Raw genomic sequence first — 17612 nt, 5'->3', positions numbered from 1 at the left:
GCCTTGCCAGGCGAAATAGGAAAGTTGAGTGTTGTACAGAGACTTCTTGCAGATACATAGCAGTGTGTCTGAGACTCTGATACCTGTGTCTAGATTTTTTTCACTGTCTTTTAAGAGAAAGGATTTTATTCTTAAGATGGTCATTAATACACTTTATGCATAAAACAACTTTATAGGTAAGTAGAAGTTGAATGACAGCTCTGCAACTCATAATGCCTTAAAACACAGCTTCTTTTCATAGGTATCACCTTAAATAACATCCAAAACAACCTCAGGAGGTAACAGTTATCATTCTTTTATTTACAGCAAAGAATCTGAAACGCAGATGATGCATCTGACAAGTGGCTGGGACTATGCTGGCTCCCTGGCTCTTACTCCAGATGCAGAGCTGCTCCCAAATGCTAGATATTCTCCTCGAAGTCTGCACCACATGGCAAACAGAGGAAGATCAATAATAAAATAAGGGGTCTGATCCACATGGTAAAAAAAAAGGAGATGTCAGCAAAGACTCGTCTCTGTTATTAAAATATGTATGACGAAAGCTAAAGAACTTTTTCATGGCTCAACGTGGAATCACACTAGGTCCTGGGAAGTGAATAAAGGGTGTGATTGCTCATATGATGTGAATGTCATTTTCGCTTAAATGAAACCTCCATAAAGAGGAAAGTTTTGTTCCAGTCCCCAGATGACTGTGTCCATAGTTGGTATTCAATAAATTCTGTTGAACGCAAGAAAGAATGAATGAATCACTGCAAATAGGATCTATGTAGTGATGGGTGGTAAGAGTTGTCTCAAACAACAACAAACATAAATTTATTTTGACTTTTGAAAAAAAAATTGTTCTAAAGAGTTGATCTGTAAGATGTAGTAGTACCACTTCTGTAGATGATAGAAGTTAGTAATGAAATAACTCGTTTAGCTGTCAGCATTACTAAAATAAGAGGTTTACCAATTTGCTATATTTTCCAATAAAATGAACCATTTCTTTAAGCAAATTTTTCTTTTCACCAATTAAGCCATGGTGGCATCCATTTAATGTACTATTCACATATCTTTAACTTGTTACTGCACAATGTTTGCCTTTTATTGATAATTCTGGGTCACTCAAACTTGTGATTTATTAAAATAAAAAGAACATTTAATGTGGTGGGTTGATATAAAACTTATTATGTTTATTAAATATACACTTAATTGTGAAAACAGCTCCTTGAGCTTGGTTTTGTTATTCCAACCCATGCATGAAGATGTCAAGGTGATGCAGGAGAATGATGCTCCCTGTTAATTATCTATTGCTACATAACAAATTGCCACCAAATCAAGGGGCTAAAACCACACACTTTTGCTATCTCAGTGTCAGGAAGTGAGGATTCTGGACCCTTGGCTCAGGATCATGCAAATTGTAGTCAAGGTTTGATTGGGATGAGGCGAAGCTCATTTCCCTGTTCTGTAGCACTGAGCCACTCAGCTCCCAGAAGGTGTCTACCATCCCTGTCACTCAGCCCTCTCCTCTCTCTTAAGGCCAAAGAATAGCACACCTGCTACTTGGAGCCCTTCGCCTCTGGACCTGCTTTTAAAAGGCTCAAGCAGAAAGGTTAAGTACACCACGATGATTTGCCTTTGGAATACCTAAAATTCACCTGATCAGAAACTTAAATTATACCTGCAGAATCCCTTCACCTTTGCCATATAATAGAACCTAATCATGGGTATTATGGGTTGAACTGTGTTTCTCAAGAATGATATATATAAACTCAAAATGGATAAAAGACTTAAATGTAAGGTGTGAAATCATAAGCATCTTAGAAGAAAACATAGGCAGTAAGCTTTCCGACATCTCTCGCAGCAATATATTTGCTGATTTATCTCCACAGGCAAGGGAAATAAAAGACAGGATAAACAAATGGGACTATATCAAACTAAAAAGTTTTGCACAGCCAAAGACAATAAGAACAATAAAAAGACAAACTACACAATGCGAGAACATATTTGACAGTACGTCTGATAAGGGGTTAATAACCAAAATTTATAAAGAACTTATAAATCTCAACACCAGAAAGACAAACAGTCCAATCAAAAAATGGGCAAAAGAAATGAATAGACACTTCTCCAAAGAGGATATACAGATGGCCAATAGGCATATGAAAAAATGCTCAACATCACTAATCATTAGAGAAATGCAAATTAAAACCACAATGAGATATCAGCTCACACCAGTCAGAATGGCGCTCATCAACAAAACAACACAGAGTAAGTGCTGGCGAGGATGTGGAGAAAAGGGAACCCTCCTGCACTGCTGGTGGGAATGCAGACTGGTGCAGCCACTGTTGAAAACAGTATGAAGATTCCTCAAAATTAAAAATTGAACTACCTTTTGACCCAGCTATACCACTGTTAGGAATATACCCCAAGAACACCATAGCACTGTTTGAAAAGAAGAAATGCACCCCCATGTTTATGGCAACATTGTTCACAATAGCGAAGATCTGGAAACAGCCCAAGTGTCCATCAGAGGACGAGTGGATTAAAAAGCTTTGGTACATATATACTATGGAATACTACTCAGCCATAAGAAATGATGACATCAGATCATTTACAATAACATGGATGGACCTTGATAACATTATACGGAGTGAAATAAGTAAATCAGAAAAAACTAAGAACTATATGAACCCATGCATAGATGGGACATAAAAATGAGACTCAGAGACATGGACAAGAATGTGATGGTAACAGGGAGTGGGGTGGAGGGGTGGGGAGGGGTGAGGAAGGAGAGGGAGGGGTGGGGGGAGGGGAGGGGCACAAAGAAAACCAGATAGAAGGTGACGGAGGACAATTTGACTTTGAGTGAGGGGTATGCAGCATAATCAAAGGTCAAAATAATCTGGAGATATTTTCTTGGAACACATGCACCCTGATTTATCAATGTCACTGCATTAAAATTAATAAAAATAAGATAAAAAAAAACAGAAAAACAAAACCCTGGGCTTGCCTGGTCAAGGTACATAGGAGAAGCAACTACTGGAAGTTGATATTTCCTGTTCCTCTCCTCACCTTTTTCTCTCTTCTATCCTCTCTCCAGAATCAATCAATAAAATAATTTAAAATAAATAATAAATAAATAAATAAATAAATAAACAAACCAGCCTTTGGGAGTAAAAAAAAAAAAGAATGATATATATATAAGTACCTGTGAATGTGACCTGATTTGGAGATCTGGTCTTTGTAGATGTATTCAAGAGAAGATAAGGTCACTACGATGGGGCCAAATCAAATATAACTGGTGTCCTTATAGAAAGGTGAAAATTTGGAAGCACAGACAGGCACTCAGGGAGGATACCGTGTGAACATGAAGGTAGAGTTGGAGTGATGTTTCTAGTAGCTGAGGAACACCTGTGATGGCCAACAAACCACCAGAAGCCTGGAGAGAGGCCTGGAACAGATTATCCTCCCAGCCTTGGAAGGAACCAACCCTGATGACACCTTGTCTTAGGCTCTGGCCTCCCAATCCATGGAGACACTATACTGCTGCTGTTTAAACTTTTTAGCCTGCCGTGGTTTGGTATGGTGGCTCCAGTTCTGTCCATCCTCAAAGGGAGGGAATTGCACACAGCATGTTCATCATGAGGACAAAATCCCAGGGCCCCTTGGAACTCTAGCCAGCACATTCTCCCAAGTCCACAGCCAAACTCTCTTCTTCCCTCGCCCCAAGCATTCATGTATAGTTGCCCTTGAAGACTTGTGAATGTGGCATGGGGCTATTCCCTGTGACTCAGACCATCACAGAGTGTGCTGTCCAGGAGTCCCTGAAACACTACTGGGTTCATTTTATTACCAGTAAAATCAGAGGATGGAGGTAAATGATCCTTAAAGTTCTTTAGTTTTTAAAATTCCGTGACTGATTTTTTCTACAGAGTTAAGTGCAGGGACTTGGGTAGAGTTGGTCTTCCTGCAGCTCTGAGGCCAGTGTTACCTCTTTGAGGTTTGTAACTGTGCTCTGGGTAACTGGCCTGCCAAACTCTGAATTACGGTATAAACAAGACATTACCTCATTTGGTTTTATTGGATGGGGTGTATAATTAACCCTTTTAATAGAAACGTAGACAAGCAAGCTTATCTTATGAACATTGTTGAACAAACTCTCTCAGTGGATAAAATCACTGGTTCTGACCTGTCTTGATGAAAAAAAAAATGCTTTTAATTGAATCTTTTAAATGCAAATGTCACTTCAAGCCTAAAATTCTACCACCTCCTTATCTCAGTTAATAAACTATGTCTTATACAATTTTATTTTCATTTTTAAGGACTCTTTTCTGTACTAAAAAAAACATTCTTAGTTTGTCTAAAATGTAGTTTCAGTCTATGGGGAAAATATTCCAATTTTTTGGTTATGAATGAATTCAAATAGGGTATATTATAGCCATTAAATCACCTCTTTAACCATTAAAAAATAAAATAAGAACAATTTTCCTACCTGAACGTTTATGTACCATGATGTTTCTACACAAATCCTAACTTATATATCTTAGAATGTACTGGGAACACAATGGAAAATTCCAGTCAGGAACAAAAAGAACAGACAACTTCGATTATTAACCTTTCATCTGCTCAAATGCCTCATGCACAGAATCACTTGCCAAGAAATGTATCACTGCCCTGATCGGTTGTCTCAGTGGTAGAGCATCGGCCCAGCGTGTAGAAGTCCCGGGTTTGATTCCTGGCCAGGGCACACAGGAGAAGCAACCATCTGGTTCTCCACCCTTCCCCTCTCTTTTCTCTCTGTGACTGTTTCCCCTTGCACGGCCGAGGCTCCATTGGAGCAAAGTTGGCCTGGGCACTGAGGATGGCTCCATGGCCTCTGCCTCCAGCCCTAGAATGGCTCTGGTTACAATGGAGCAATGCCATCGAATGCATGCAGGAGTCTGTCTCTCTGCCTCCCTGCTTCTCACTTCAAAAAAAAAATACAAAAAAAATGTATCACATTCTAAGAAAAAGATAATACGCATGGTTATATGCTTTTAAAAATATAGTCTTTTATGGCATAAAATGCTGCTTTTCATAGAGGAGTTGGGAAACAACAGCTGATCGTTTCATACAAAATTTCCTTCACTTTTTATTTTTCAGTTTGAAAACATAAATTCCAGACTCTTTTCTGAAACTTGGTTTAACCCGTGGCTATGCTGCTGGTACTTGTACTTGGTGGCACTTTTCATGCCACTTAAGGCTACCGAAGGCTTCCCGCAGCCTTTAAATGCATATAAAGACCTGACGCAGTTGTGTTAGGCGGAGGAAATGGCCTTGCTTTGCCTTTGTTAAAGTATTTCTTTCTGGGTCCCCTGACCTTAAAATTTCTCTTTAAAATGTTCATTAATTCCTATTAGGGATCTACTAGTAAAGAAACTTGCATGTTAGCTTTTATCAGTCTGTATGAATAAATGTTAACCATTCACAGTTAAAAACCTTCCTTTTAGCTCCACTCATGTGAAAACAGCCAGAGCAGCACGCACATCAGCAAATCATTCGGAAGATGAATGCACTCAAGCCCTCACAAAGACTCAGAGATGTGGATTAGCATTATAGATTTTAATTTGAAATAGTGTCAGTCTTTTCGGGCCTGCATTGTAGTGCATGAGTTGCCATCTGCTTATAATAATGAGTCTGACAATCCACGTAAATGTGATTTGCTGCCTCTTTGCCAACATAATGGCCGGGATATTGATCCTAATGGTGGCAGTTGCAAGCTTTCATTCAATAGGAAGGCGACAGGCCCTGAGCTGAGGTTTCTGAGGATTCAGGTGGCATAGCAGCTAAAAACAAATGCCCTACATTAGTGGCAACACCACACATATTCACAAAGGTCATAATTTCTATTCTTTTTCCAAATTTCAAAATCAATCAAACAAATTAACGAGAGACCAGATCTGCAATAAAGATGTCAGCCTATTACCTGCCTTTCTATTTCTTCTTGTAATATTTCAGGTGACAGTTGACCAATTAGGAACTCTGAGGAGCTCCGTGGTCCAGGTAAACCTTTGAGATCTCTGTTTATTATGGTAGTCACTAGCCACATGTGGCTATCTACGTATATTTTTAAATTAAAACTAAATAAAATTAATATTTCTTTCCTCAAAACTCCAAAAGATATGGTGCACTCATATTTATGTTAGAATTATTCACAACAGCCAAAAGGTGGGAGCAACCTAAGTGTCCGAGGGCAGACGGATTAATTAATAAAAGGTGATAAATACATGTAATGAAATATTTTTGGCCTTAAAAAGGAAGGGAATTCTGACATGTGACATTAAGAAGCTTGAGGACACTGTGGTGCTGAATAAAATAAGCCAGTCACAAAGAAACATGTATTATACTTTTCCACTTAGATGAGATACCTAGATTCACTGTTGAGTGGGCACAGAGCTACCATTTCATAAGATGAAATATTTCTGGAGATGGATGATGATGATTGTCACATAAGAATGACAAATATAGTTGATGTCAATGAACTGTACACATAAAATAGTTAAAATAATACCTTTTAGATTATGTATATTTTCCCCTATTAAAAATTTAGTTGTTTTGCCCACTAGCCACATGTGGTTAGTGGCTACTATACTCGATAGCTCAAAAATAGATCATTTTCATCATTTTAGTAAGTTCTACTGGACAATGTCACCTTAGAGAAATGCGGCTGGGTCCAGCTTGGCGGAGGGAGAGCCCGACCTCTGGGACAAAGGAGTCACAGAGGGTTCTGCATCCCCGTGCACACAGGAAATGCAGCATGAACAACCACAGCCACATTTGTGCAATAGAGATGTGACTTATAAACTTGAGCTTTACTAATTTTGACTTACACTGTTTCTGTTTTCTGTGATGTAAATTTTATTTTCAGAATGATTAACCATGAGCCTGCAAGAGATTATTGCAGCCAGTCACATGGCTCCTCTCCTCTTCCTGGTTGCATGTATATATTTAAAAGACTATGAAAGTGAAACTTTAATATTGTTATAAAAGTAAGTCAGAGTGATCTATGTCATTTCAATTACAGAAGCTATATGTTTGAATGCAATTGTTCAACAGAGGAACACAAACAATTAATCATAAGATATAAATACATAGGTAGGAGGTATAAATCATAAGTGGGCATGTGAATCAGTTCTGCTGGCCGTTAGGCCATCTGTTCTTATTCTTTTCTGGTCCCATGATATCCAGTGATAGGTCAGCATGCTTATATTAGCCTAAGTATCTTTGGGTAAGAGACGCTTTCATGATTTGCTCTAAAATAAAACGTCTTCAAAGATAGAGCATTACAGAAGTGTACCTGATGTAGCCACTTGTTTAAGTGTTGGATAAACCTGATGGTGTGAGACCTCATGTCACTCATCCCTCTGTTATTATGACTGGGAGCTATCTCCTATTTTATATTCTCTCAAATTTGTCATTTTCTTTTTTTGAATGGACAATAACATCTGCCTCACGATAATTATAAGAATAAATGGCTATAAATTAAATGGAAAGTGGTCAGTGTCTTCTTGCTATTATGCATAATTTTGATGATAATTACTTTTAGTCTGTCTCCTGTTAATCTATACTACTGGACCTTTGTAATTTGTTTGACTCTTTCACTTGTTATATCTGCTCAGAATTATGAAAAACAGGAAGGAATGAACATAAATGAACTCGGGTGAAACATGATAGGCCGGGGCTTTCACCTTTGCTTTAAACAAAAATCCCACTTGTCAGATGTGAGATGCTCTTCCCATTTCACAGATCTGAGAACCAAGGTTCAAAGATGAAAAGTATCCCCAAATTAATGGATATTGGCCAAGAGTGCACCCTGGAAGCTGTCCTCAAACTTCCAGAATTTGCTCGTGACCCACCATTTCTGTTCTTGTGACCTTGAACTAAATCCTGCCTGGATTCCACTGTCCCTACCTTACAGCCCAGGGTCCTTGTGAACCAGTGAGTAGAAGAAATGAGTGGACAGAACTTAGTGCCTGCCAAGTTGTAAATGCTGAGTAAGTGTTAGGAATTGCTGTTGAATTTCAGTTGAGTGAAATTTCAACTCTATTCTCAAGTTTGAGCCTTATACATGATATTCCTGAAGGTGTTATCATTTATAAAGTATTCATTTATTCCTTTTACCATACAACTTTAAAGGCACAGATGCATTTTATAATCTTTCCATCCATAATACCTAAATTAATATCTGACACCTAACATTAAATAAATGAATGCTTCTTGCAGAAGTGGCTCTTATGGCACCACCAGGAGATTCTGGTGGACTAGACTCTACTTCTGCTAAGTGATAGGCCTTCAAACATCTGACAGGTAAATCTCTGGTGTCTTTCTTGTAGCTTCTCAGAAATCCCTCATAAGATAAAGTAAAGAATGCATTTTAACTCTGTATAACTTGAATGTTCACTTTTGTTTTTTTGTTTACAAAGTAACTTTCTCACCCTTGATACCAGATGCATTTTTATTTATTTTTAATATTTTTAATTTATTGGGATGTCATGGTTTACCAAACCATACAGGTTTCAAATGTACAACTCAACATAACACCATCTACAGATCACGTCATGCATCACCATCCCCTGCCCCACGCAAAGATCTCTTTTTAAATGTAATACCCATGTATCAATGATAATAAAATATGTACAACTGCATAACTTGTATATGTACCTGGACACGTTCTGTTCTATAACAAATGGACCATCTGAAATATTCATGTTGTGTTGTACTAATACAGTCACTGTTTAGCCTCTGCACACTCCAGTGGCCTAATCCCGCTAAAGAGGTCAAGATCTGATTGTGACAGGTAGCCCAACACAACCCTCTGGGATCCATTAACTCTATTTCAAATGCAATTCAGATTCTGTCCTGACAATTATAAATAGTAATGCCACTTGTCAATTTCTTTACTTTGAAATAAAATAATAAGATATTTTATTTCACTGTACTTACCCTTTTAAAATTTGAAAACTATCTTCATTCTTAATATAAATAGCTTGAGTCACAGACAAATGTTGAGATTATTACCCACAATAAAAAAATTTAAACTATCTCTCTTGCAAATGGACTTCACATATAAACTCTATTTAGCTTTTATTCAAATTATAATTTAAGAACATAAATTATTGCAGATGTTCAGTCTTCAATGTGGGTTGTTTGAAGGACAGAAACACCATAATTATCTTCCAATAATTTGAAGTTAAGCATATTTTTATTCTCCAAATTTATTTTATTGTCATTAATCTAAGAAATTATTGCTAGTTTTTAAGATCTTTCTATTAAGTTCCTTTAATTTTAAGTTCATCTATTTATGCCATTCTATTCACTACTTCATTCATCCAATTTTTCTATTAATTTTTACTAAGAAGACACAAGGAAAATCCTCTCTTCTTAAAATTGCATTTGCATTGTCTTCATTAGCCATTACATTCATTGAAGTTAATGCAATTGATGAAGCTAATTCAACCAGCAGTTATTGAACATCTTTTTGACTCCAGACACTAATATTCGTAGGAAATCAGAATGCACAAGTACATCAAACAAAACTCCTGCCTTCCAGATAGCCATGGTCTTGTGTCAGAGACATGCATGCAAGCCTGCAATTCAAATGAACTGCACTGATTCTCCTGAGGAAAATGAGCAGAAGGTTTTGAGAGCCAAGAAAGCGGCAAGGGGTTTGAAGGCCTGTGTGGTCTTCAAGGCTGAGCAGGAACTGAGGTGGAGGGGGAGTGTGGGGAAATGCCAGAAGGTGCCAAGTATGCTCCAAGGACAGAGTGTTGGGAAATATAGGCTATTTATGCAATTGTAAGAAACACTCTGGCTTGAGGCTTGGTTCTGAAATGAAGCAAAAGGAGATGTGGTTTTCTCAACTCAAATGCTAAATACACAATGCAGACCAGGCTCTAGGTGTCTGTCCGTTGCCTGGTTTCCCCAGGGCCATCACTTGGAAATAGCCAGTGGGAATTTGGAAATGTGTGTCAGAACCCTAGATGAATGGCACAAACAGACACAGTGACTTTCTGTTATCAGCACATAGAGAGGTTCTGGCTCAGGATTTTGGGGAGCAGGAGATCTCCTGGGATTACAGGAAGTACAAGAAATAAGGAAAAGCTAGAGAACATCAAAAGAAGACCAAAGAAAGGAGAGAGGGTATATAAATGCAGGATGCAGAGACTACAGAGCTAAGGAAGGAAAGAGTTTTGAGCTTTGCCTGTCAACTACCTGTTGGGTGCTCAGCATCTTAGGAGAAATCAGGAAGATGAAGACTAAACATAAGCCTTTGATTTCTGTAATGTAAATCAAGACACAATTGTCTTCCTTAGGAGAGCAGTACCAGGGACCGGCACCCTCGGGGTGCTGGGAATCTTGGTAGATGAGGAAGTGGGGAAGCTCATGCAAGTGTCCCCCTCTTCTCTGTGTGCCAGTTTCACATCAGACATTGTCTAGGGGGCACTTGGAAGTTCACCCTATTCTTTTTTCCTATTTAAAGACCTCTTTTACTCTTACTTAAACCAGTCATAAAACCTACCCTAAGAATATAAATTTTGAAGTTTCTTTTTCAGAAAAATATCATCTCAATGTGAATTACAAAATGCATTTAGAAAACAAAAACCAGTGATAGAGGCATGTCTGGGTTAGTAAATATTACTGGGAGGTTCTGACTGGGAGGGGCTGTAATCTCAGAATGGATGGTTGTAGCAGCTGCAGGGCTAGGAAGAGCACCCATCAGCCCATAAAGCCATAGGTTTCAGGTCACTTCCTGCAGGCCCAGGTGAGGTAACAGGAAGTCCCAGGTGACAGGTGAAAGCAAGAGCTAGGATGACAGGGCCTGAGTCTATGAATGGAGGCGGGGTTAGTAGGTATACAGAGAGGTTTGTATAGGTATAAAAGTGAAAGAGTCACTGTATGTGGGACTGAAAGATGAAGGTGGATTTCATGCTACAGGCAAGACCAGGTGACTGTAGCATACAAACAGGTGCTAGAAGGATAAGAGTGGAATTAAAAAGACTGGTCCATTTTCTGTGCACATGCTTGCCAATGCACCCATGGGAGCTGCCCTGTTGCCCTTCCTGGGTACAGATGTGTTAATAATCATATTATTCAAAACTCTAAAGCTAATTGCACTTTAAATTGCAATTATTATGTTATAAATGTTGGAGACAACATTTTCTTATGTGAAAAAAGCCTTGTATTGTGGCATAATCCAGTAACAAATCTTTCATTAAATAATGGACAAATTCACTAATTATTTATTGAGAAGACATCATAATGTTCTCGATCCCTGGTCGGCAAACTGCGGCTCGTGAGCCACATGCGATTCTTTGACCCCTTGAGTATGGCTCTTCCACAAAATACCACGTGCGGGTGCTACCTCGATAAGGAATGTACCTACCTATATAGTTTAAGTTTTAAAAATTTGCCTCTCAAAAGAAATTTCAATCATTGTACTGTTGATATTTGGCTCTGTTGACTAATGAGTTTGCCGACCACTGTTCTAGACACTACTAAGGAAAGAGAGGAGAAGGCAGATGAGACCCTGCTATTCTTGGGGCTGAGGTGGGCATAGCCGTGGAGAAACAGACAAAACACCAATAAGCTAAAACAGTGTACCAAGTGCTCTCAGATACATGCAGGGTGAGCACTAAAGGTGACAGGCTGACAAGGGGACCCAATCGCAATGTTGAGGAGGGCTCTCTGAGGAGCTGACCCTATGGACTCTGACCATAGGCATTAAGACCAACAGGTACTAGGACAAAGCAATTTGGCAGAAGGAACAGCGTGAAACAGCATGCATGTTCTTCCATTTCTATAAGCTCTTAAACAACACTTCACACAGAATACTTCCATGAGATGTTGGTACATAAAGTTGATTCTATGGTCTATGGTCTACCACTTGACAGCTTACACGGAGTGTGGGTCTACTTGGGAAACCTCTGGATTGATCATCAAGTCACTGCCTGGTGATCTGCTCCATTCTCTGTTAACCAGCTGAGAGTAGTGGTCAGGGGCTCCCTTCTCTAGGACTGCATCTCTTTACAGAGAAAGTGAAATGACTGCACTAGATCATCTTGGACATTTTCTTTAGACTTCTACTGTTCTGCCTTTAAGAAGCAGTAACCTGACTTAAAAACATAAAAATCTTAGAAAAAAACAGGCAGTAAAACCTTGATCATTTCTAGTAGCAAAGTTTTCTGATCTGTCTCCTCAGGCAAAGGAAACAAAAGAAAAAAAAATAAACAAATGGGACTACCTCAAACTAAAAAGCTTTTTGCACAGCAAAGGAAACTGTTAACAAAATGAAAAGATAACCTACGGAGTGGGAAAACCTATTCACTAATGATATACTGTATCTGATAAGGGGTTAATAATCAAAATTTATAAAGGACTTATACTACTTAACACCAAATACTAAAAACAAAAACAAAGTAGAAACAATTAAAAATGGGCAAAGGACCTGAATAAACACTATTCAAAGACATACAAATGACCAATAGACATATGAAAAGATGCTCAACATCATTAATCATCAGAAATATGCAAATTAAAACAACAATGTGCTATTACCACACCCTTATCAGAATAGCTATCATCAATAAATCAACAAACAACAAGTGTTGGCGAGGAAATAGAGAAAAGGGAACCCTTGTGCACTGTTGGTGGGAATGCAGATTGGTGCAGTCAATGTAGAAAGCAGTATGAAGTTATCTCAAATATTAAAAATGAAACTGCCTTATGACCCAGTGATTCCACTACTGGGAATTTATCCAAAGAAGACTGAAACACGATTTGAAAGGATATATGCACCCCTATGTTCACTGCAGCATTGCTTACAATACCCAAGATCTTGAAGCAGCCCAAGTGCCCGTCAGTAGGTGAGTGGATAAAAGAGCTGTGGTGCATTTACACAATGAAAAGCTACTCCACTGTGGCAGCATGATGGACCTGGAGAGCATTATGCTAACTAAAATAAGTCAGTCAGAGAAAGATAAGTACTATAAGTCAGTCAGAGAAAGACAAGTACTGTGTGATTTCACCAAGGTGTAGATTCCAATGAACAAACCAAACTAGAAAACAAAATAGAAACAGACTCATAGATATGGAGAACAGACTGACAGCTGTCAGAGGGGAGGAATTTTAAGGGACTGAATTAAAAAGTTGAATAGATTAAACAAAAATTTAAAAAACAAACACAGACAACAGTGTGGTGATCACCAGAAGGAAAAGGAGATGGGAGAGGTAGAAACAGGTAAAAGTGGAATAAATGGTGAAGGAAGGAGATTTGAATTTAGGTGATGAACATATAGTACAATATTCAGATAACATATTTTTTAAAAACCTACACAAAAATGTAGCAACAAAACACAATGGGACTTCTGCTCCTACCATCTTTTTGCTTTGATTGCTTTAGACACACTTTAAAGGACAAATCTGTTTTTTTTTTGTTTGTTTAGTTTGCCTAAAGAGACTGTTGTATATTCAAAAAAAGCGTCTACTCAATAAATGTTAAAGTTGAATGCCTTTTATTTTAAAACTTTGTAATGAGTCTGAGTAAAGTTTTACTATCCAATAGTTGCAGCCAACCTTTTTTTTACAAGCGCATTCTCATTACCTAAATTTTATTGCCAAGAAATGAATAAAAAAATAAGTCAATTTTAGATATTTAGGGGAAAATCCACTTTTAATAATAATAAGTTCTTTTTATAATTGAGATGTCCAAATTTGTAATCGGATTGTATAATCAGGCGGCCAGATACAATTTCTACAGGCCTACTTATTGCCAGTGCCTATTTTAAACACTGAATATTCCTGGGGATTATTTCACCCCCTTGAAAGACTTTTGAGACATTAGCTCACCACAATATTCAACCACCTGCCAAGCATTTTATTAGTCTCACTAACCACCCAAAATAATCCTCAAGGTTCCTTTTGAATAAAATTCCAGGCATTGAATGACAGAAAATAGCATTAAGTTGCTTGAAGAAAATATTCAAGGCCGAGCTATTGAAAAACAGACTGGCAAAGCCCCAGAGAAGACAAGAAAGAGGAAGAAAGTGAACTGCTGGCTGGACACTGCAGTGAGATTTGCATCGTCTTATTTAATGGAAGGTAGTAACCAAGTCCATTCTGCTTGTGAAGGCACTAAGGGTCAAGGGAGTGGACCCTTGCAAGCACTTAAGAACCAGTGCTTAGGAGGACCTAGGTTCTAGTCTCATCTGTCCTGCGCTATTTACAGTCACCTAACATCTGCTATTTAGTCACCTAACATCTGACTCCTCTTTCTGTGAAGCCAAGCCTACAGAGGCAAGCATGTTCATGACCCTGAATGCGGCTGCAGAGAAGATCTAAATATGAGTACAGCAAACTATAGGCATTTCAACTCTAACTTTCTTTTTATTCAAATGTAGTAGCAATAAATGCACTCGGCTCCTCCCATTATTCCAAAATAATCACCCTGAAAGGAAACTCTCCTCTGTGGCTAGACACCATGTACTGATGACTGATTCAAGTAAAAGAAAGTAATTCAATCTTCTTGAATTTTTGTGTTCTTTGTGAAGAAGGTGAAAAGATAACAGTCTTGTTGATTTTAGAACTCTAATTTTTCTTCTTCATCTAACTACTCAAAACAAAGCCTGAGCAACCCTCATTCTCATCCAAAACTGGTCTTAAATTTGGTCCGCTTATTTATTTTTTTTATTTTGGACTTTTAAAACCTTGATTAAATGGCCAACATGGTTATAGTGTAAATGGCACTAGAGAAGTTCTTGCTCATGAAATTATTTCTTATATATCTTTCCCCTTCAAAGTCTTTAATCTTTACTCCTGTGGTTGACCAGATATTCCCCAATTCCATTAAATATATAACAGATCATTTTACTTCCTTTGGAAAAGTTTGCATTTAAATTAGATTTCATTCTAAACTTTTTTAAAATAAAGGTTGATACACAACATATACAGTATCTCAAGATGACCAGGGAATATTAAAAACTAAGATAGATAGCCACTTATTTAGATTTTTAAAGTGTAGTTCTACTTAAAACTTTGTACCATTTCCACATTTTATCAAAGTTGTTTTGTTTCTCAACACATCAAGTATAAAAGAAGATATATAAGAAATAAACCTTAAACAATAACAGCATAAAAAAAACACTAAAAAAGCACTGCTTGTTTGTACCTGTCCTGGCTCTGTGCAAGGTACTTTTATGTACAGTATTAAATCATACAGTCTAACCAAAGTGCCTAGAATATACTTAGCAATCAGCGAGACAGGTTAATAACTGTGATTGAAATATGAATGAATGCATGAATGAGAAACCTTGGAAGTAGGAGTTACTCCTACTTTTTCCTTATTTTATAGATGAGAGTGAGATGCAGAGAGGTGAACAAACTGCCTAAAGCCATATATGTAATAAGAGTCCCAACAGGGATTTTAGCCTAGACAGTCCAATTTTCATTTTAATCCTCTATCTACTTCAAAGAGAATATTCATATTGACAACATCCATGTCTGCATTGATATTAGCAGAGTTTTGAATAATTTGCATTATTATTATATAAAATCACAGTTCATGTTAGGGTTTAAACTCATTGATCAGTGTTTTCAAAACCTATTGAAATAAAATCTCAGAATGTGATAGGTTTTGATTTTCTTGAATCAAGTCGCTATTGAACTAAGACAGATCTAAGGCAGCTACTCTAGCCCAAAGTTACTAGCGAAGTTCCTCTTTCCTTCACTCCTTCTTAGGAACTGACTATACTGTATTTTTTTTTTCTTTTCTTTTTTTATTTTTAGAATTCTGAGCTCTCTCTGATGCATTATTTAGTCAACAAACTACTGCCCATGGTTTCACGTCCCCAGAGATTGATATTGGGGATGATTCTAGATGTTGATGTCTGGGATCACAGGACTATTTTGCTCCACCTCAGGGTTCTTATTCCTCAAAATTTAAATTGCCAACAGCAATGATAAACATGGGGTTCTCTTAAAACTCCAGAACTCCTCCTTCAGGCTATGTTTTATGTCTTGGAAAAAATCAGCAATCCAATGTGTGAGCTTTATGTTCTCTTGTAGCTCAAATGCTCATTTTGGCTGCCATAACCAGCTCCTTTTGTACAAATGGAATTGGATTAATCTCTAGCTCTCATGTGATCCTCATTTTTCCCAAAGTTGTAGCAGGACAGTGATTTTAAAAGTGTGTGTACATTTGTATCTATGCCTTTTATTTGTTGAAAAGTTTGTTGAGATATTACAGTACAAAGATGACATGTAACCAGATAGATTATAGAAGAAGGAGGAGGAGGAAAAGAAGAAGGAATCGGAAAAAAGGAAGAGATGGAAAAGGCAGCAACAGTAGCCTTTTTGTCTTTGCTACCATTATGAGTATGATCCAGAAGTAGTGTTGTGGTGGCCTGCTCGTTAGTCCCACCAATGGAGGCATTCTCATGCTGTCTAAGCAATGGTAGTCAACCTGGTCCCTATTGCCCACTAGTGGGTGTTCCAACTTTCATGGTGGGTGGTAGCGGAGCAACCAAAGTATAACTAAAAAGATAGATTTAACTATAGTAAGTTGTTTTATAAAGATTTATTCTGCCAAACTTAGCAAAACTCCAACATAAAGTACTTAGTAAGAAATTATTATTATATGCTTTAACTTGCTATAACTCTGCTTTATAAATTTTATAAAGTAAAGTTACTTCCCTACTTTATAAATCACAATTACTGTGGAACCAGTGGGCAGTAAGAAAATTTTACTACTAACAGAGATACAAAAGTGGGCGGTAGGTATAAAAAGGTTGACTACCTCTGATCTAGAGCTTCGGGAAGGACCTACGCTTTAGTTCAGTTTAAAGCATTCCTCTTGGGTTCTTAAATTCAGAAAGGGCAGGTTTTGGATCCCATCAAAAAATAGCAGCTAATGAAAATTAAACAAAAGAATGTATTCTCCTCCTACCCTCACTTTTCCAGAATCCATAGTTGCATCAACCCAAAAAACAAACAAACAAACAAACAAAAACTAGTAAGTGCTTAAATATTTCTCAGACTACAACCATATATATATTTCTTTAAAGACCTAAGGATTTTAGAAAATTTGTTATTAAAATAGCAGTAGTGATTCAACACCATTAATAGTTGTAATTAAATTGTAAATGTGCAGTGGATAGAGCATTGTCCCAGCACACCAAGGTCACAGGTTTCATTCCGGTAGGGCACATATGAGAAGGAACAATGAGTGTCCAACAGGATGAAATAACTAAGTGGAACATCAAGTTGATGCTTCTCTCTCTCTCTCTCTCTCTCTCTCCCAACCCCCTCCCTTTCTCTCTCTCTCTCTTTTTCAATTCAATGGGAAAAATTATAACTGCCTCTCTATGTTTTTTTATGTGTGGTAAATTTTTTAAGTTAAAAGAACTTTCAATTTATAAGCTTTAACATATTTGTGTGTGTATAAAAGTTAGTTAAAACTTTTATAATAGACACTTGTTACCAATATCCCATGTACATGGTACTGCTTTCATAATAACTCCACATGTGTTTAATACTTTAGTTAAAGGATATATTACATAAAGGTAAGCAATTAAGCAGAAAATTACAAGCTTCTTTTTGCC

Source organism: Saccopteryx leptura, chromosome 1 (genome assembly GCF_036850995.1).
Source record: "Saccopteryx leptura isolate mSacLep1 chromosome 1, mSacLep1_pri_phased_curated, whole genome shotgun sequence".
Taxonomy (NCBI): Eukaryota; Metazoa; Chordata; class Mammalia; order Chiroptera; family Emballonuridae; genus Saccopteryx; species Saccopteryx leptura.
The sequence above is the reverse complement of the archived record's forward strand: the minus strand, read 5'-3'. Positions refer to the sequence as shown.